The 18,768-nt window shown below is 44.7% G+C and overlaps 11 non-coding genes and 3 pseudogenes across 11 annotated transcripts; all 14 read left to right on the forward strand.

Annotated features, from left to right (window-relative positions):
- The first annotated feature begins 2,351 nt into the window (after positions 1 to 2,351).
- On the forward strand, positions 2,352 to 2,470 carry LOC118963208. Its single transcript, XR_005050407.1, has one exon. It is a non-coding gene; the product is annotated as a 5S ribosomal RNA (ribosomal RNA).
- Positions 2,471 to 5,065: 2,595 nt separating this feature from the next.
- LOC118963231 lies at positions 5,066 to 5,184 on the forward strand (annotated as a pseudogene).
- Positions 5,185 to 5,362: 178 nt separating this feature from the next.
- On the forward strand, positions 5,363 to 5,481 carry LOC118963209. Its single transcript, XR_005050408.1, has one exon. It is a non-coding gene; the product is annotated as a 5S ribosomal RNA (ribosomal RNA).
- Positions 5,482 to 5,658: 177 nt separating this feature from the next.
- On the forward strand, positions 5,659 to 5,777 carry LOC118963210. Its single transcript, XR_005050409.1, has one exon. It is a non-coding gene; the product is annotated as a 5S ribosomal RNA (ribosomal RNA).
- Positions 5,778 to 8,373: 2,596 nt separating this feature from the next.
- LOC118963211 lies at positions 8,374 to 8,492 on the forward strand. Its single transcript, XR_005050410.1, has one exon. It is a non-coding gene; the product is annotated as a 5S ribosomal RNA (ribosomal RNA).
- A 260-nt stretch (positions 8,493 to 8,752) lies between these two features.
- On the forward strand, positions 8,753 to 8,871 carry LOC118963212. Its single transcript, XR_005050411.1, has one exon. It is a non-coding gene; the product is annotated as a 5S ribosomal RNA (ribosomal RNA).
- A 2,541-nt stretch (positions 8,872 to 11,412) lies between these two features.
- LOC118963213 lies at positions 11,413 to 11,531 on the forward strand. The gene has a single exon (XR_005050412.1). It is a non-coding gene; the product is annotated as a 5S ribosomal RNA (ribosomal RNA).
- Positions 11,532 to 11,708: 177 nt separating this feature from the next.
- LOC118963227 lies at positions 11,709 to 11,827 on the forward strand. Its single transcript, XR_005050426.1, has one exon. It is a non-coding gene; the product is annotated as a 5S ribosomal RNA (ribosomal RNA).
- Positions 11,828 to 12,004: 177 nt separating this feature from the next.
- LOC118963203 lies at positions 12,005 to 12,123 on the forward strand. The gene has a single exon (XR_005050402.1). It is a non-coding gene; the product is annotated as a 5S ribosomal RNA (ribosomal RNA).
- A 177-nt stretch (positions 12,124 to 12,300) lies between these two features.
- Positions 12,301 to 12,419, forward strand: LOC118963215. Its single transcript, XR_005050414.1, has one exon. It is a non-coding gene; the product is annotated as a 5S ribosomal RNA (ribosomal RNA).
- A 261-nt stretch (positions 12,420 to 12,680) lies between these two features.
- LOC118963216 lies at positions 12,681 to 12,799 on the forward strand. Its single transcript, XR_005050415.1, has one exon. It is a non-coding gene; the product is annotated as a 5S ribosomal RNA (ribosomal RNA).
- A 2,541-nt stretch (positions 12,800 to 15,340) lies between these two features.
- On the forward strand, positions 15,341 to 15,459 carry LOC118963217. The gene has a single exon (XR_005050416.1). It is a non-coding gene; the product is annotated as a 5S ribosomal RNA (ribosomal RNA).
- Positions 15,460 to 15,636: 177 nt separating this feature from the next.
- LOC118963233 lies at positions 15,637 to 15,745 on the forward strand (annotated as a pseudogene).
- Positions 15,746 to 18,340: 2,595 nt separating this feature from the next.
- On the forward strand, positions 18,341 to 18,449 carry LOC118963234 (annotated as a pseudogene).
- Positions 18,450 to 18,768: the final 319 nt, after the last annotated feature.

An 18,768-nucleotide genomic window follows, 5' to 3' on the forward strand; every position in this document is an offset into this window, starting at 1 on the left:
ACCAAGAGATAGTTTCTCGCTTACGGCCACACCGGCCTGAGTACGCACCTGTTGATGGGTAATTGACGCACGTGTGAGTGATTGCGCTGAGACTGAGTGTTTGCTCTAGAGAGTTTGTGTTGGAGTTTTGAGCTTTTTGAAGTACAATTTCTTTTTTGTAAATTGATTAAGTTAGATTTATAGTTTGGGGTTGTTCCCCGGCAGCATATTGCTGTTTGGGGGACTTTCCTCCTGTCGTTATTCGGATGGATACAATGGCTTTGACCAACGCTGGAAAAAAGACTACGAACAAAGGAAACATGGATAATGGCGCTGCAGCAAGACAGGCGCAAAAATATGAAAATAATTTAACAGTGGCTGTTGAAATTATGGGAGAAGAGAAGATTACAATGATGGAGGTATTGAGAGGGATTAAAGAAGTTTGTGGACTGGTCTGCGGCTGTCGGGTCAAAGATGAAAAGCGATTTGAAGTGACGCTGTCAAGTGCGAGAGGGAAAGAAAAACTGATGGATGGATTTAAAATCCGGAGCTGTCGAATCATGGCAAAGGATCTATCGCTGGATGAGATGGTTGTATCCTTCTTAAACCTCCCAGTATATATTACAGACGAGGACATCACAGAGCGGCTAAGAGCATGGGGTGTGTCTGCTATATCGCCGGTGAAAAGGCGCTACTGGCCGGGGACGGACATTGCTGATGGGACGCGCTTCTGTAAAGTTAGGTTCACAGACACTGTGCGCTCGTTGCCATATTCTGCCAAATTTGAAACGTTGGAAGGGGCTGAGTACTTCAGAGTAATACACGATCGGCAGGTCAAGGTCTGTAGGCTGTGTATCCAGCCAGGGCACGTACTACGAGAGTGCCCTGATTTCGTATGTCATAAGTGTGGTGAGCAGGGCATTACGCACGAGAGTGCAAAGGGAGGAGAGAGCGAGGTTGTGTTGGATGCGGGAGGGGTGTAGCGCAGTGCTCCTGTCCCCATGGGGAAGGTGCTCAGGACTGGGCATCACAGGATTTCAGCGCAAATAGTGTCGTGGAGGAGAACGAGTTGGAGGAAGCTGGGGAGGAAATTGGCATGAGTGAGCAAACCCCAGGGAGAGAAGGAGGACGAAGAACAGAGGCAGCCAGAGGAGGAAGTGGAGACGGAGCCTTGTACTGAAGGAAGGGAGGCACCCAAGGATGGAGGGATAAGCTCAAGCCTAGACGATGTGGAGTTGGAGGGCGATCCACGGGGAGAGGGGGGCTCCTCTAGGGAGGTGGATACTGCAAGGGATGACTCTCGCAAACGTAAAGAGTTTGAAGAAGAACTGACGGAGGAAGAGAGGGAGAGCTTACGGATTTGGAGGTTGGAGAATAAAAGGAACATGATAATTAAGAAGAAAAAGAAGATGGATGGTTGATCATTGAGGACTAGGAGGGAGGCTGGAGTTGGTGGATGCCTTCTCTGCGGATGTGTTGTGTCTTAGGGAGACTCATTGGACTGAGCAGTGTATGGGTGAAATAAGGCAGAGATGGAATGGACAAATGTACGTGAGTAGAGGTGCTGTGCGGGCATGTTGGGTAGCTATTTGGTAAAACATAGTTATATCTAATTTAAATTATGTGCAGATACTGTGGGTAGAATGGGGATGTATAGGTCTAAGCAGGAGGATTTAGAGAGTGTGTTTATGAAGGATTGTGGATTTATTACTGTGGGGGAGGATGGTGGTTTGGTGCATGGGGTTTGATGTGTAAAGTTTAAGAGATATTCAGTAAAATTTTGAAGGAATTGTTTTGAGAATGTCTTAGGTTCTACTTGATAAGGAGGTGATTTGAAACCCTCTATTCTTATGGAATTTGGTTTAACAAAGTATTGTATGCAAATGGTTGTATAATCTTGGTTTTGGTATATTCATTAATTTGGCTTTCTGATTGATTTGACAGGGGGTGAATTGTGTGCCTGCCAATGTCTAGTATTGTGTTGATTAAAATGGTTTGTGTATTTTGTTGATTACAATGGTTTGTGTATATTAAATTTGTATGTAATGTAAATGAGAATTTTGATAATAAAAAAAAATAATCATAAAAAAAAAAAAAAGTACGCCTGATCTCGTCCGATCTCGGAAGCTAAGCAGGGTCGGGCCTGGTTAGTACTTGGATGGGAGACCGCCTGGGAATACCAGGTGCTGTAAGCTTTTTGTCACTGCCTTGTGGAATTTCAACTCTTTGTCCGTTTTTTCCCACAAGGCTGAAATATGTGCCCTCGCTTTGAAATAAGTAAGCAAGGTTAGTTTGTATTTCATCCAACAATCTGTGCTACAAATTATGGCTACAGTATATGCAATTTCATCCACTTTTTGAGATTGCCTTTCGCTTACGGCCACACCGGCCTGAGTACGCCTGATCTCGTCCGATCTCGGAAGCTAAGCAGGGTCGGGCCTGGTTAGTACTTGGATGGGAGACCGCCTGGGAATACCAGGTGCTGTAAGCTTTTTGTCACTGCCTTGTGGAATTTCAACTCTTTGTCCGTTTTTTCCCACAAGGCTGAAATATGTGCCCTCGCTTTGAAATAAGTAAGCAAGGTTAGTTTGTATTTCATCCAACAATCTGTGCTACAAATTATGGCTACAGTATATCTAATTTCTTCCACTTTTTGAGTGACACAAAGATGCTTATCTAAATGGTGGAAATGCAACAGCTGTTAATCAGGCTCACTTTGACTTTACATAGTGCACCAAGAGATAGTTTCTCGCTTACGGCCACACCGGCCTGAGTACGCACCTGTTGATGGGTAATTGACGCACGTGTGAGTGATTGCGCTGAGACTGAGTGTTTGCTCTAGAGAGTTTGTGTTGGAGTTTTGAGCTTTTTGAAGTACAATTTCTTTTTTGTAAATTGATTAAGTTAGATTTATAGTTTGGGGTTGTTCCCCGGCAGCATATTGCTGTTTGGGGGACTTTCCTCCTGTCGTTATTCGGATGGATACAATGGCTTTGACCAACGCTGGAAAAAAGACTACGAACAAAGGAAACATGGATAATGGCGCTGCAGCAAGACAGGCGCAAAAATATGAAAATAATTTAACAGTGGCTGTTGAAATTATGGGAGAAGAGAAGATTACAATGATGGAGGTATTGAGAGGGATTAAAGAAGTTTGTGGACTGGTCTGCGGCTGTCGGGTCAAAGATGAAAAGCGATTTGAAGTGACGCTGTCAAGTGCGAGAGGGAAAGAAAAACTGATGGATGGATTTAAAATCCGGAGCTGTCGAATCATGGCAAAGGATCTATCGCTGGATGAGATGGTTGTATCCTTCTTAAACCTCCCAGTATATATTACAGACGAGGACATCACAGAGCGGCTAAGAGCATGGGGTGTGTCTGCTATATCGCCGGTGAAAAGGCGCTACTGGCCGGGGACGGACATTGCTGATGGGACGCGCTTCTGTAAAGTTAGGTTCACAGACATTGTGCGCTCGTTGCCATATTCTGCCAAATTTGAAACGTTGGAAGGGGCTGAGTACTTCAGAGTAATACACGATCGGCAGGTCAAGGTCTGTAGGCTGTGTATCCAGCCAGGGCACGTACTACGAGAGTGCCCTGATTTCGTATGTCATAAGTGTGGTGAGCAGGGGCATTACGCACGAGAGTGCAAAGGGAGGAGAGAGCGAGGTTGTGTTGGATGCGGGAGGGGTGTAGCGCAGTGCTCCTGTCCCCATGGGGAAGGTGCTCAGGACTGGGCATCACAGGATTTCAGCGCAAATAGTGTCGTGGAGGAGAACGAGGTGGAGGAAGCTGGGGAGGAAATTGGCATGAGTGAGCAACCCCAGGGAGAGAAGGAGGACGAAGAACAGAGGCAGCCAGAGGAGGAAGTGGAGACGGAGCCTTGTACTGAAGGAAGGGAGGCACCCAAGGATGGAGGGATAAGCTCAAGCCTAGACGATGTGGAGTTGGAGGGCGATCCACGGGGAGAGGGGGGCTCCTCTAGGGAGGTGGATACTGCAAGGGATGACTCTCGCAAACGTAAAGAGTTTGAAGAAGAACTGACGGAGGAAGAGAGGGAGAGCTTACGGATTTGGAGGTTGGAGAATAAAAGGAACATGATAATTAAGAAGAAAAAGAAGATGGATGGTTGATCATTGAGGACTAGGAGGGAGGCTGGAGTTGGTGGATGCCTTCTCTGCGGATGTGTTGTGTCTTAGGGAGACTCATTGGACTGAGCAGTGTATGGGTGAAATAAGGCAGAGATGGAATGGACAAATGTACGTGAGTAGAGGTGCTGTGCGGGCATGTGGGGTAGCTATTTTGGTAAAACATAGTTATGTCTAATTTAAATGATGTGCAGATACTGTGGGTAGAATGGGGATGTATAGGTCTAAGCAGGAGGATTTAGAGAGTGTGTTTATGAAGGATTGTGGATTTATTACTGTGGGGGAGGATGGTGGTTTGGTGCATGGGGTTTGATGTGTAAAGTTTAAGAGATATTCAGTAAAAATTTTGAAGGAATTGTTTTGAGAATGTCTTAGGTTCTACTTGATAAGGAGGTGATTTGAAACCCTCTATTCTTATGGAATTTGGTTTAACAAAGTATTGTATGCAAATGGTTGTATAATCTTGGTTTTGGTATATTCATTAATTTGGCTTTCTGATTGATTTGACAGGGGGTGAATTGTGTGCCTGCCAATGTCTAGTATTGTGTTGATTAAAATGGTTTGTGTATTTTGTTGATTACAATGGTTTGTGTATATTAAATTTGTATGTAATGTAAATGAGAATTTTGATAATAAAAAAAAATAATAATAAAAAAAAAAAAAAGTACGCCTGATCTCGTCCGATCTCGGAAGCTAAGCAGGGTCGGGCCTGGTTAGTACTTGGATGGGAGACCGCCTGGGAATACCAGGTGCTGTAAGCTTTTTGTCACTGCCTTGTGGAATTTCAACTCTTTGTCCGTTTTTTCCCACAAGGCTGAAATATGTGCCCTCGCTTTGAAATAAGTAAGCAAGGTTAGTTTGTATTTCATCCAACAATCTGTGCTACAAATTATGGCTACAGTATATGCAATTTCATCCACTTTTTGAGATTGCCTTTCGCTTACGGCCACAACGGCCTGAGTACGCCTGATCTCGTCCGATCTCGGAAGCTAAGTAGGGTCGGGCCTGGTTAGTACTTGGATGGAAGACCGCCTGGGAATACCAGGTGCTGTAAGCTTTTTGTCACTGCCTTGTGGAATTTCAACTCTTTGTCCGTTTTTTTCCCACAAGGCTGAAATATGTGCCCTCGCTTTGAAATAAGTAAGCAAGGTTAGTTTGTATTTCATCCAACAATCTGTGCTACAAATTATGGCTACAGTATATGCAATTTCATCCACTTTTTGAGATTGCCTTTCGCTTACGGCCACACCGGCCTGAGTACGCCTGATCTCGTCCGATCTCGGAAGCTAAGCAGGGTCGGGCCTGGTTAGTACTTGGATGGGAGACCGCCTGGGAATACCAGGTGCTGTAAGCTTTTTGTCACTGCCTTGTGGAATTTCAACTCTTTGTCCGTTTTTTCCCACAAGGCTGAAATATGTGCCCTCGCTTTGAAATAAGTAAGCAAGGTTAGTTTGTATTTCATCCAACAATCTGTGCTACAAATTATGGCTACAGTATATGCAATTTCATCCACTTTTTGAGATTGCCTTTCGCTTACGGCCACACCGGCCTGAGTACGCCTGATCTCGTCCGATCTCGGAAGCTAAGCAGGGTCGGGCCTGGTTAGTACTTGGATGGGAGACCGCCTGGGAATACCAGGTGCTGTAAGCTTTTTGTCACTGCCTTGTGGAATTTCAACTCTTTGTCCGTTTTTTCCCACAAGGCTGAAATATGTGCCTTCGCTTTGAAATAAGTAAGCAAGGTTAGTTTGTATTTCATCCAACAATCTGTGCTACAAATTATGGCTACAGTATATGCAATTTCTTCCACTTTTTGAGTGACACAAAGATGCTTATCTAAATGGTGGAAATGCAACAGCTGTTAATCAGGCTCACTTTGACTTTACATAGTGCACCAAGAGATAGTTTCTCGCTTACGGCCACACCGGCCTGAGTACGCACCTGTTGATGGGTAATTGACGCACGTGTGAGTGATTGCGCTGAGACTGAGTGTTTGCTCTAGAGAGTTTGTGTTGGAGTTTTGAGCTTTTTGAAGTACAATTTCTTTTTTGTAAATTGATTAAGTTAGATTTATAGTTTGGGGTTGTTCCCCGGCAGCATATTGCTGTTTGGGGGACTTTCCTCCTGTCGTTATTCGGATGGATACAATGGCTTTGACCAACGCTGGAAAAAAGACTACGAACAAAGGAAACATGGATAATGGCGCTGCAGCAAGACAGGCGCAAAAATATGAAAATAATTTAACAGTGGCTGTTGAAATTATGGGAGAAGAGAAGATTACAATGATGGAGGTATTGAGAGGGATTAAAGAAGTTTGTGGACTGGTCTGCGGCTGTCGGGTCAAAGATGAAAAGCGATTTGAAGTGACGCTGTCAAGTGCGAGAGGGAAAGAAAAACTGATGGATGGATTTAAAATCCGGAGCTGTCGAATCATGGCAAAGGATCTATCGCTGGATGAGATGGTTGTATCCTTCTTAAACCTCCCAGTATATATTACAGACGAGGACATCACAGAGCGGCTAAGAGCATGGGGTGTGTCTGCTATATCGCCGGTGAAAAGGCGCTACTGGCCGGGGACGGACATTGCTGATGGGACGCGCTTCTGTAAAGTTAGGTTCACAGACACTGTGCGCTCGTTGCCATATTCTGCCAAATTTGAAACGTTGGAAGGGGCTGAGTACTTCAGAGTAATACACGATCGGCAGGTCAAGGTCTGTAGGCTGTGTATCCAGCCAGGGCACGTACTACGAGAGTGCCCTGATTTCGTATGTCATAAGTGTGGTGAGCAGGGGCATTACGCACGAGAGTGCAAAGGGAGGAGAGAGCGAGGTTGTGTTGGATGCGGGAGGGGTGTAGCGCAGTGCTCCTGTCCCCATGGGGAAGGTGCTCAGGACTGGGCATCACAGGATTTCAGCGCAAATAGTGTCGTGGAGGAGAACGAGGTGGAGGAAGCTGGGGAGGAAATTGGCATGAGTGAGCAACCCCAGGGAGAGAAGGAGGACGAAGAACAGAGGCAGCCAGAGGAGGAAGTGGAGACGGAGCCTTGTACTGAAGGAAGGGAGGCACCCAAGGATGGAGGGATAAGCTCAAGCCTAGACGATGTGGAGTTGGAGGGCGATCCACGGGGAGAGGGGGGCTCCTCTAGGGAGGTGGATACTGCAAGGGATGACTCTCGCAAACGTAAAGAGTTTGAAGAAGAACTGACGGAGGAAGAGAGGGAGAGCTTACGGATTTGGAGGTTGGAGAATAAAAGGAACATGATAATTAAGAAGAAAAAGAAGATGGATGGTTGATCATTGAGGACTAGGAGGGAGGCTGGAGTTGGTGGATGCCTTCTCTGCGGATGTGTTGTGTCTTAGGGAGACTCATTGGACTGAGCAGTGTATGGGTGAAATAAGGCAGAGATGGAATGGACAAATGTACGTGAGTAGAGGTGCTGTGCGGGCATGTGGGGTAGCTATTTTGGTAAAACATAGTTATGTCTAATTTAAATGATGTGCAGATACTGTGGGTAGAATGGGGATGTATAGGTCTAAGCAGGAGGATTTAGAGAGTGTGTTTATGAAGGATTGTGGATTTATTACTGTGGGGGAGGATGGTGGTTTGGTGCATGGGGTTTGATGTGTAAAGTTTAAGAGATATTCAGTAAAAATTTTGAAGGAATTGTTTTGAGAATGTCTTAGGTTCTACTTGATAAGGAGGTGATTTGAAACCCTCTATTCTTATGGAATTTGGTTTAACAAAGTATTGTATGCAAATGGTTGTATAATCTTGGTTTTGGTATATTCATTAATTTGGCTTTCTGATTGATTTGACAGGGGGTGAATTGTGTGCCTGCCAATGTCTAGTATTGTGTTGATTAAAATGGTTTGTGTATTTTGTTGATTACAATGGTTTGTGTATATTAAATTTGTATGTAATGTAAATGAGAATTTTGATAATAAAAAAAAATAATAATAAAAAAAAAAAAAAAGTACGCCTGATCTCGTCCGATCTCGGAAGCTAAGCAGGGTCGGGCCTGGTTAGTACTTGGATGGGAGACCGCCTGGGAATACCAGGTGCTGTAAGCTTTTTGTCACTGCCTTGTGGAATTTCAACTCTTTGTCCGTTTTTTCCCACAAGGCTGAAATATGTGCCCTCGCTTTGAAATAAGTAAGCAAGGTTAGTTTGTATTTCATCCAACAATCTGTGCTACAAATTATGGCTACAGTATATGCAATTTCATCCACTTTTTGAGATTGCCTTTCGCTTACGGCCACACCGGCCTGAGTACGCCTGATCTCGTCCGATCTCGGAAGCTAAGCAGGGTCGGGCCTGGTTAGTACTTGGATGGGAGACCGCCTGGGAATACCAGGTGCTGTAAGCTTTTTGTCACTGCCTTGTGGAATTTCAACTCTTTGTCCGTTTTTTCCCACAAGGCTGAAATATGTGCCCTCGCTTTGAAATAAGTAAGCAAGGTTAGTTTGTATTTCATCCAACAATCTGTGCTACAAATTATGGCTACAGTATATGCAATTTCTTCCACTTTTTGAGTGACACAAAGATGCTTATCTAAATGGTGGAAATGCAACAGCTGTTAATCAGGCTCACTTTGACTTTACATGGTGCACCAAGAGATAGTTTCTCGCTTACGGCCACACCGGCCTGAGTACGCCTGATCTCGTCCGATCTCGGAAGCTAAGCAGGGTCGGGCCTGGTTAGTACTTGGATGGGAGACCGCCTGGGAATACCAGGTGCTGTAAGCTTTTTGTCACTGCCTTGTGGAATTTCAACTCTTTGTCCGTTTTTTCCCACAAGGCTGAAATATGTGCCCTCGCTTTGAAATAAGTAAGCAAGGTTAGTTTGTATTTCATCCAACAATCTGTGCTACAAATTATGGCTACAGTATATGCAATTTCTTCCACTTTTTGAGTGACACAAAGATGCTTATCTAAATGGTGGAAATGCAACAGCTGTTAATCAGGCTCACTTTGACTTTACATAGTGCACCAAGAGATAGTTTCTCGCTTACGGCCACACCGGCCTGAGTACGCACCTGTTGATGGGTAATTGACGCACGTGTGAGTGATTGCGCTGAGACTGAGTGTTTGCTCTAGAGAGTTTGTGTTGGAGTTTTGAGCTTTTTGAAGTACAATTTCTTTTTTGTAAATTGATTAAGTTAGATTTATAGTTTGGGGTTGTTCCCCGGCAGCATATTGCTGTTTGGGGGACTTTCCTCCTGTCGTTATTCGGATGGATACAATGGCTTTGACCAACGCTGGAAAAAAGACTACGAACAAAGGAAACATGGATAATGGCGCTGCAGCAAGACAGGCGCAAAAATATGAAAATAATTTAACAGTGGCTGTTGAAATTATGGGAGAAGAGAAGATTACAATGATGGAGGTATTGAGAGGGATTAAAGAAGTTTGTGGACTGGTCTGCGGCTGTCGGGTCAAAGATGAAAAGCGATTTGAAGTGACGCTGTCAAGTGCGAGAGGGAAAGAAAAACTGATGGATGGATTTAAAATCCGGAGCTGTCGAATCATGGCAAAGGATCTATCGCTGGATGAGATGGTTGTATCCTTCTTAAACCTCCCAGTATATATTACAGACGAGGACATCACAGAGCGGCTAAGAGCATGGGGTGTGTCTGCTATATCGCCGGTGAAAAGGCGCTACTGGCCGGGGACGGACATTGCTGATGGGACGCGCTTCTGTAAAGTTAGGTTCACAGACACTGTGCGCTCGTTGCCATATTCTGCCAAATTTGAAACGTTGGAAGGGGCTGAGTACTTCAGAGTAATACACGATCGGCAGGTCAAGGTCTGTAGGCTGTGTATCCAGCCAGGGCACGTACTACGAGAGTGCAAAGGGAGGAGAGAGCGAGGTTGTGTTGGATGCGGGAGGGGTGTAGCGCAGTGCTCCTGTCCCCATGGGGAAGGTGCTCAGGACTGGGCATCACAGGATTTCAGCGCAAATAGTGTCGTGGAGGAGAACGAGGTGGAGGAAGCTGGGGAGGAAATTGGCATGAGTGAGCAACCCCAGGGAGAGAAGGAGGACGAAGAACAGAGGCAGCCAGAGGAGGAAGTGGAGACGGAGCCTTGTACTGAAGGAAGGGAGGCACCCAAGGATGGAGGGATAAGCTCAAGCCTAGACGATGTGGAGTTGGAGGGCGATCCACGGGGAGAGGGGGGCTCCTCTAGGGAGGTGGATACTGCAAGGGATGACTCTCGCAAACGTAAAGAGTTTGAAGAAGAACTGATGGAGGAAGAGAGGGAGAGCTTACGGATTTGGAGGTTGGAGAATAAAAGGAACATGATAATTAAGAAGAAAAAGAAGATGGATGGTTGATCATTGAGGACTAGGAGGGAGGCTGGAGTTGGTGGATGCCTTCTCTGCGGATGTGTTGTGTCTTAGGGAGACTCATTGGACTGAGCAGTGTATGGGTGAAATAAGGCAGAGATGGAATGGACAAATGTACGTGAGTAGAGGTGCTGTGCGGGCATGTGGGGTAGCTATTTTGGTAAAACATAGTTATGTCTAATTTAAATGATGTGCAGATACTGTGGGTAGAATGGGGATGTATAGGTCTAAGCAGGAGGATTTAGAGAGTGTGTTTATGAAGGATTGTGGATTTATTACTGTGGGGGAGGATGGTGGTTTGGTGCATGGGGTTTGATGTGTAAAGTTTAAGAGATATTCAGTAAAAATTTTGAAGGAATTGTTTTGAGAATGTCTTAGGTTCTACTTGATAAGGAGGTGATTTGAAACCCTCTATTCTTATGGAATTTGGTTTAACAAAGTATTGTATGCAAATGGTTGTATAATCTTGGTTTTGGTATATTCATTAATTTGGCTTTCTGATTGATTTGACAGGGGGTGAATTGTGTGCCTGCCAATGTCTAGTATTGTGTTGATTAAAATGGTTTGTGTATTTTGTTGATTACAATGGTTTGTGTATATTAAATTTGTATGTAATGTAAATGAGAATTTTGATAATAAAAAAAAATAATAATAAAAAAAAAAAAAAGTACGCCTGATCTCGTCCGATCTCGGAAGCTAAGCAGGGTCGGGCCTGGTTAGTACTTGGATGGGAGACAGCCTGGGAATACCAGGTGCTGTAAGCTTTTTGTCACTGCCTTGTGGAATTTCAACTCTTTGTCCGTTTTTTCCCACAAGGCTGAAATATGTGCCCTCGCTTTGAAATAAGTAAGCAAGGTTAGTTTGTATTTCATCCAACAATCTGTGCTACAAATTATGGCTACAGTATATGCAATTTCATCCACTTTTTGAGATTGCCTTTCGCTTACGGCCACACCGGCCTGAGTACGCCTGATCTCGTCCGATCTCGGAAGCTAAGCAGGGTCGGGCCTGGTTAGTACTTGGATGGGAGACCGCCTGGGAATACCAGGTGCTGTAAGCTTTTTGTCACTGCCTTGTGGAATTTCAACTCTTTGTCCGTTTTTTCCCACAAGGCTGAAATATGTGCCCTCGCTTTGAAATAAGTAAGCAAGGTTAGTTTGTATTTCATCCAACAATCTGTGCTACAAATTATGGCTACAGTATATGCAATTTCATCCACTTTTTGAGATTGCCTTTCGCTTACGGCCACACCGGCCTGAGTACGCCTGATCTCGTCCGATCTCGGAAGCTAAGCAGGGTCGGACCTGATTAGTACTTGGATGGGAGACCGCCTGGGAATACCAGGTGCTGTAAGCTTTTTGTCACTGCCTTGTGGAATTTCAACTCTTTGTCCGTTTTTTCCCACAAGGCTGAAATATGTGCCCTCGCTTTGAAATAAGTAAGCAAGGTTAGTTTGTATTTCATCCAACAATCTGTGCTACAAATTATGGCTACAGTATATGCAATTTCATCCACTTTTTGAGATTGCCTTTCGCTTACGGCCACACCGGCCTGAGTACACCTGATCTCGTCCGATCTCGGAAGCTAAGCAGGGTCGGGCCTGGTTAGTACTTGGATGGGAGACCGCCTGGGAATACCAGGTGCTGTAAGCTTTTTGTCACTGCCTTGTGGAATTTCAACTCTTTGTCCATTTTTTCCCACAAGGCTGAAATATGTGCCCTCGCTTTGAAATAAGTAAGCAAGGTTAGTTTGTATTTCATCCAACAATCTGTGCTACAAATTATGGCTACAGTATATGCAATTTCATCCACTTTTTGAGATTGCCTTTCGCTTACGGCCACACCGGCCTGAGTACGCCTGATCTCGTCCGATCTCGGAAGCTAAGCAGGGTCGGGCCTGGTTAGTACTTGGATGGGAGACCGCCTGGGAATACCAGGTGCTGTAAGCTTTTTGTCACTGCCTTGTGGAATTTCAACTCTTTGTCCGTTTTTTTCCCACAAGGCTGAAATATGTGCCCTCGCTTTGAAATAAGTAAGCAAGGTTAGTTTGTATTTCATCCAACAATCTGTGCTACAAATTATGGCTACAGTATATGCAATTTCTTCCACTTTTTGAGTGACACAAAGATGCTTATCTAAATGGTGGAAATGCAACAGCTGTTAATCAGGCTCACTTTGACTTTACATAGTGCACCAAGAGATAGTTTCTTGCTTACGGCCACACCGGCCTGAGTACGCCTGATCTCGTCCGATCTCGGAAGCTAAGCAGGGTCGGGCCTGGTTAGTACTTGGATGGGAGACCGCCTGGGAATACCAGGTGCTGTAAGCTTTTTGTCACTGCCTTGTGGAATTTCAACTCTTTGTCCGTTTTTTCCCACAAGGCTGAAATATGTGCCCTCGCTTTGAAATAAGTAAGCAAGGTTAGTTTGTATTTCATCCAACAATCTGTGCTACAAATTATGGCTACAGTATATGCAATTTCTTCCACTTTTTGAGTGACACAAAGATGCTTATCTAAATGGTGGAAATGCAACAGCTGTTAATCAGGCTCACTTTGACTTTACATAGTGCACCAAGAGATAGTTTCTCGCTTACGGCCACACCGGCCTGAGTACGCACCTGTTGATGGGTAATTGACGCACGTGTGAGTGATTGCGCTGAGACTGAGTGTTTGCTCTAGAGAGTTTGTGTTGGAGTTTTGAGCTTTTTGAAGTACAATTTCTTTTTTGTAAATTGATTAAGTTAGATTTATAGTTTGGGGTTGTTCCCCGGCAGCATATTGCTGTTTGGGGGACTTTCCTCCTGTCGTTATTCGGATGGATACAATGGCTTTGACCAACGCTGGAAAAAAGACTACGAACAAAGGAAACATGGATAATGGCGCTGCAGCAAGACAGGCGCAAAAATATGAAAATAATTTAACAGTGGCTGTTGAAATTATGGGAGAAGAGAAGATTACAATGATGGAGGTATTGAGAGGGATTAAAGAAGTTTGTGGACTGGTCTGCGGCTGTCGGGTCAAAGATGAAAAGCGATTTGAAGTGACGCTGTCAAGTGCGAGAGGGAAAGAAAAACTGATGGATGGATTTAAAATCCGGAGCTGTCGAATCATGGCAAAGGATCTATCGCTGGATGAGATGGTTGTATCCTTCTTAAACCTCCCAGTATATATTACAGACGAGGACATCACAGAGCGGCTAAGAGCATGGGGTGTGTCTGCTATATCGCCGGTGAAAAGGCGCTACTGGCCGGGGACGGACATTGCTGATGGGACGCGCTTCTGTAAAGTTAGGTTCACAGACACTGTGCGCTCGTTGCCATATTCTGCCAAATTTGAAACGTTGGAAGGGGCTGAGTACTTCAGAGTAATACACGATCGGCAGGTCAAGGTCTGTAGGCTGTGTATCCAGCCAGGGCACGTACTACGAGAGTGCAAAGGGAGGAGAGAGCGAGGTTGTGTTGGATGCGGGAGGGGTGTAGCGCAGTGCTCCTGTCCCCATGGGGAAGGTGCTCAGGACTGGGCATCACAGGATTTCAGCGCAAATAGTGTCGTGGAGGAGAACGAGGTGGAGGAAGCTGGGGAGGAAATTGGCATGAGTGAGCAACCCCAGGGAGAGAAGGAGGACGAAGAACAGAGGCAGCCAGAGGAGGAAGTGGAGACGGAGCCTTGTACTGAAGGAAGGGAGGCACCCAAGGATGGAGGGATAAGCTCAAGCCTAGACGATGTGGAGTTGGAGGGCGATCCACGGGGAGAGGGGGGCTCCTCTAGGGAGGTGGATACTGCAAGGGATGACTCTCGCAAACGTAAAGAGTTTGAAGAAGAACTGATGGAGGAAGAGAGGGAGAGCTTACGGATTTGGAGGTTGGAGAATAAAAGGAACATGATAATTAAGAAGAAAAAGAAGATGGATGGTTGATCATTGAGGACTAGGAGGGAGGCTGGAGTTGGTGGATGCCTTCTCTGCGGATGTGTTGTGTCTTAGGGAGACTCATTGGACTGAGCAGTGTATGGGTGAAATAAGGCAGAGATGGAATGGACAAATGTACGTGAGTAGAGGTGCTGTGCGGGCATGTGGGGTAGCTATTTTGGTAAAACATAGTTATGTCTAATTTAAATGATGTGCAGATACTGTGGGTAGAATGGGGATGTATAGGTCTAAGCAGGAGGATTTAGAGAGTGTGTTTATGAAGGATTGTGGATTTATTACTGTGGGGGAGGATGGTGGTTTGGTGCATGGGGTTTGATGTGTAAAGTTTAAGAGATATTCAGTAAAAATTTTGAAGGAATTGTTTTGAGAATGTCTTAGGTTCTACTTGATAAGGAGGTGATTTGAAACCCTCTATTCTTATGGAATTTGGTTTAACAAAGTATTGTATGCAAATGGTTGTATAATCTTGGTTTTGGTATATTCATTAATTTGGCTTTCTGATTGATTTGACAGGGGGTGAATTGTGTGCCTGCCAATGTCTAGTATTGTGTTGATTAAAATGGTTTGTGTATTTTGTTGATTACAATGGTTTGTGTATATTAAATTTGTATGTAATGTAAATGAGAATTTTGATAATAAAAAAAAATAATAATAAAAAAAAAAAAAAGTACGCCTGATCTCGTCCGATCTCGGAAGCTAAGCAGGGTCGGGCCTGGTTAGTACTTGGATGGGAGACCGCCTGGGAATACCAGGTGCTGTAAGCTTTTTGTCACTGCCTTGTGGAATTTCAACTCTTTGTCCGTTTTTTCCCACAAGGCTGAAATATGTGCCCTCGCTTTGAAATAAGTAAGCAAGGTTAGTTTGTATTTCATCCAACAATCTGTGCTACAAATTATGGCTACAGTATATGCAATTTCATCCACTTTTTGAGATTGCCTTTCGCTTACGGCCACACCGGCCTGAGTACGCCTGATCTCGTCCGATCTCGGAAGCTAAGCAGGGTCGGGCCTGGTTAGTACTTGGATGGGAGACCGCCTGGGAATACCAGGTGCTGTAAGCTTTTTGTCACTGCCTTGTGGAATTTCAACTCTTTGTCCGTTTTTTCCCACAAGGCTGAAATATGTGCCCTCGCTTTGAAATAAGTAAGCAAGGTTAGTTTGTATTTCATCCAACAATCTGTGCTACAAATTATGGCTACAGTATATGCAATTTCATCCACTTTTTGAGATTGCCTTTCGCTTACGGCCACACCGGCCTGAGTACGTCCGATCTCGGAAGCTAAGCAGGGTCGGGCCTGGTTAGTACTTGGATGGGAGACCGCCTGGGAATACCAGGTGCTGTAAGCTTTTTGTCACTGCCTTGTGGAATTTCAACTCTTTGTCCGTTTTTTCCCACAAGGCTGAAATATGTGCCCTCGCTTTGAAATAAGTAAGCAAGGTTAGTTTGTATTTCATCCAACAATCTGTGCTACAAATTATGGCTACAGTATATGCAATTTATTCCACTTTTTGAGTGACACAAAGATGCTTATCTAAATGGTGGAAATGCAACAGCTGTTAATCAGGCTCACTTTGACTTTACATAGTGCACCAAGAGATAGTTTCTCGCTTACGGCCACACCGGCCTGAGTACGCACCTGTTGATGGGTAATTGACGCACGTGTGAGTGATTGCGCTGAGACTGAGTGTTTGCTCTAGAGAGTTTGTGTTGGAGTTTTGAGCTTTTTGAAGTACAATTTCTTTTTTGTAAATTGATTAAGTTAGATTTATAGTTTGGGGTTGTTCCCCGGCAGCATATTGCTGTTTGGGGGACTTTCCTCCTGTCGTTATTCGGATGGATACAATGGCTTTGACCAACGCTGGAAAAAAGACTACGAACAAAGGAAACATGGATAATGGCGCTGCAGCAAGACAGGCGCAAAAATATGAAAATAATTTAACAGTGGCTGTTGAAATTATGGGAGAAGAGAAGATTACAATGATGGAGGTATTGAGAGGGATTAAAGAAGTTTGTGGACTGGTCTGCGGCTGTCGGGTCAAAGATGAAAAGCGATTTGAAGTGACGCTGTCAAGTGCGAGAGGGAAAGAAAAACTGATGGATGGATTTAAAATCCGGAGCTGTCGAATCATGGCAAAGGATCTATCGCTGGATGAGATGGTTGTATCCTTCTTAAACCTCCCAGTATATATTACAGACGAGGACATCACAGAGCGGCTAAGAGCATGGGGTGTGTCTGCTATATCGCCGGTGAAAAGGCGCTACTGGCCGGGGACGGACATTGCTGATGGGACGCGCTTCTGTAAAGTTAGGTTCACAGACACTGTGCGCTCGTTGCCATATTCTGCCAAATTTGAAACGTTGGAAGGGGCTGAGTACTTCAGAGTAATACACGATCGGCAGGTCAAGGTCTGTAGGCTGTGTATCCAGCCAGGGCACGTACTACGAGAGTGCCCTGATTTCGTATGTCATAAGTGTGGTGAGCAGGGGCATTACGCACGAGAGTGCAAAGGGAGGAGAGAGCGAGGTTGTGTTGGATGCGGGAGGGGTGTAGCGCAGTGCTCCTGTCCCCATGGGGAAGGTGCTCAGGACTGGGCATCACAGGATTTCAGCGCAAATAGTGTCGTGGAGGAGAACGAGTTGGAGGAAGCTGGGGAGGAAATTGGCATGAGTGAGCAACCCCAGGGAGAGAAGGAGGACGAAGAACAGAGGCAGCCAGAGGAGGAAGTGGAGACGGAGCCTTGTACTGAAGGAAGGGAGGCACCCAAGGATGGAGGGATAAGCTCAAGCCTAGACGATGTGGAGTTGGAGGGCGATCCACGGGGAGAGGGGGGCTCCTCTAGGGAGGTGGATACTGCAAGGGATGACTCTCGCAAACGTAAAGAGTTTGAAGAAGAACTGACGGAGGAAGAGAGGGAGAGCTTACGGATTTGGAGGTTGGAGAATAAAAGGAACATGATAATTAAGAAGAAAAAGAAGATGGATGGTTGATCATTGAGGACTAGGAGGGAGGCTGGAGTTGGTGGATGCCTTCTCTGCGGATGTGTTGTGTCTTAGGGAGACTCATTGGACTGAGCAGTGTATGGGTGAAATAAGGCAGAGATGGAATGGACAAATGTACGTGAGTAGAGGTGCTGTGCGGGCATGTGGGGTAGCTATTTTGGTAAAACATAGTTATGTCTAATTTAAATGATGTGCAGATACTGTGGGTAGAATGGGGATGTATAGGTCTAAGCAGGAGGATTTAGAGAGTGTGTTTATGAAGGATTGTGGATTTATTACTGTGGGGGAGGATGGTGGTTTGGTGCATGGGGTTTGATGTGTAAAGTTTAAGAGATATTCAGTAAAAATTTTGAAGGAATTGTTTTGAGAATGTCTTAGGTTCTACTTGATAAGGAGGTGATTTGAAACCCTCTATTCTTATGGAATTTGGTTTAACAAAGTATTGTATGCAAATGGTTGTATAATCTTGGTTTTGGTATATTCATTAATTTGGCTTTCTGATTGATTTGACAGGGGGTGAATTGTGTGCCTGCCAATGTCTAGTATTGTGTTGATTAAAATGGTTTGTGTATTTTGTTGATTACAATGGTTTGTGTATATTAAATTTGTATGTAATGTAAATGAGAATTTTGATAATAAAAAAAAATAATAATAAAAAAAAAAAAAAGTACGCCTGATCTCGTCCGATCTCGGAAGCTAAGCAGGGTCGGGCCTGGTTAGTACTTGGATGGGAGACCGCCTGGGAATACCAGGTGCTGTAAGCTTTTTGTCACTGCCTTGTGGAATTTCAACTCTTTGTCCGTTTTTTCCCACAAGGCTGAAATATGTGCCCTCGCTTTGAAATAAGTAAGCAAGGTTAGTTTGTATTTCATCCAACAATCTGTGCTACAAATTATGGCTACAGTATATGCAATTTCATCCACTTTTTGAGATTGCCTTTCGCTTACGGCCACACCGGCCTGAGTACGTCCGATCTCGGAAGCTAAGCAGGGTCGGGCCTGGTTAGTACTTGGATGGGAGACCGCCTGGGAATACCAGGTGCTGTAAGCTTTTTGTCACTGCCTTGTGGAATTTCAACTCTTTGTCCGTTTTTTCCCACAAGGCTGAAATATGTGCCCTCGCTTTGAAATAAGTAAGCAAGGTTAGTTTGTATTTCATCCAACAATCTGTGCTACAAATTATGGCTACAGTATATGCAATTTCTTCCACTTTTTGAGTGACACAAAGATGCTTATCTAAATGGTGGAAATGCAACAGCTGTTAATCAGGCTCACTTTGACTTTACATAGTGCACCAAGAGATAGTTTCTCGCTTACGGCCACACCGGCCTGAGTACGCACCTGTTGATGGGTAATTGACGCACGTGTGA

The sequence above is a fragment of the Oncorhynchus mykiss genome, unplaced genomic scaffold (genome assembly GCF_013265735.2).
Source record: "Oncorhynchus mykiss isolate Arlee unplaced genomic scaffold, USDA_OmykA_1.1 un_scaffold_851, whole genome shotgun sequence".
NCBI classification, from domain to species: domain Eukaryota; kingdom Metazoa; phylum Chordata; class Actinopteri; order Salmoniformes; family Salmonidae; genus Oncorhynchus; species Oncorhynchus mykiss.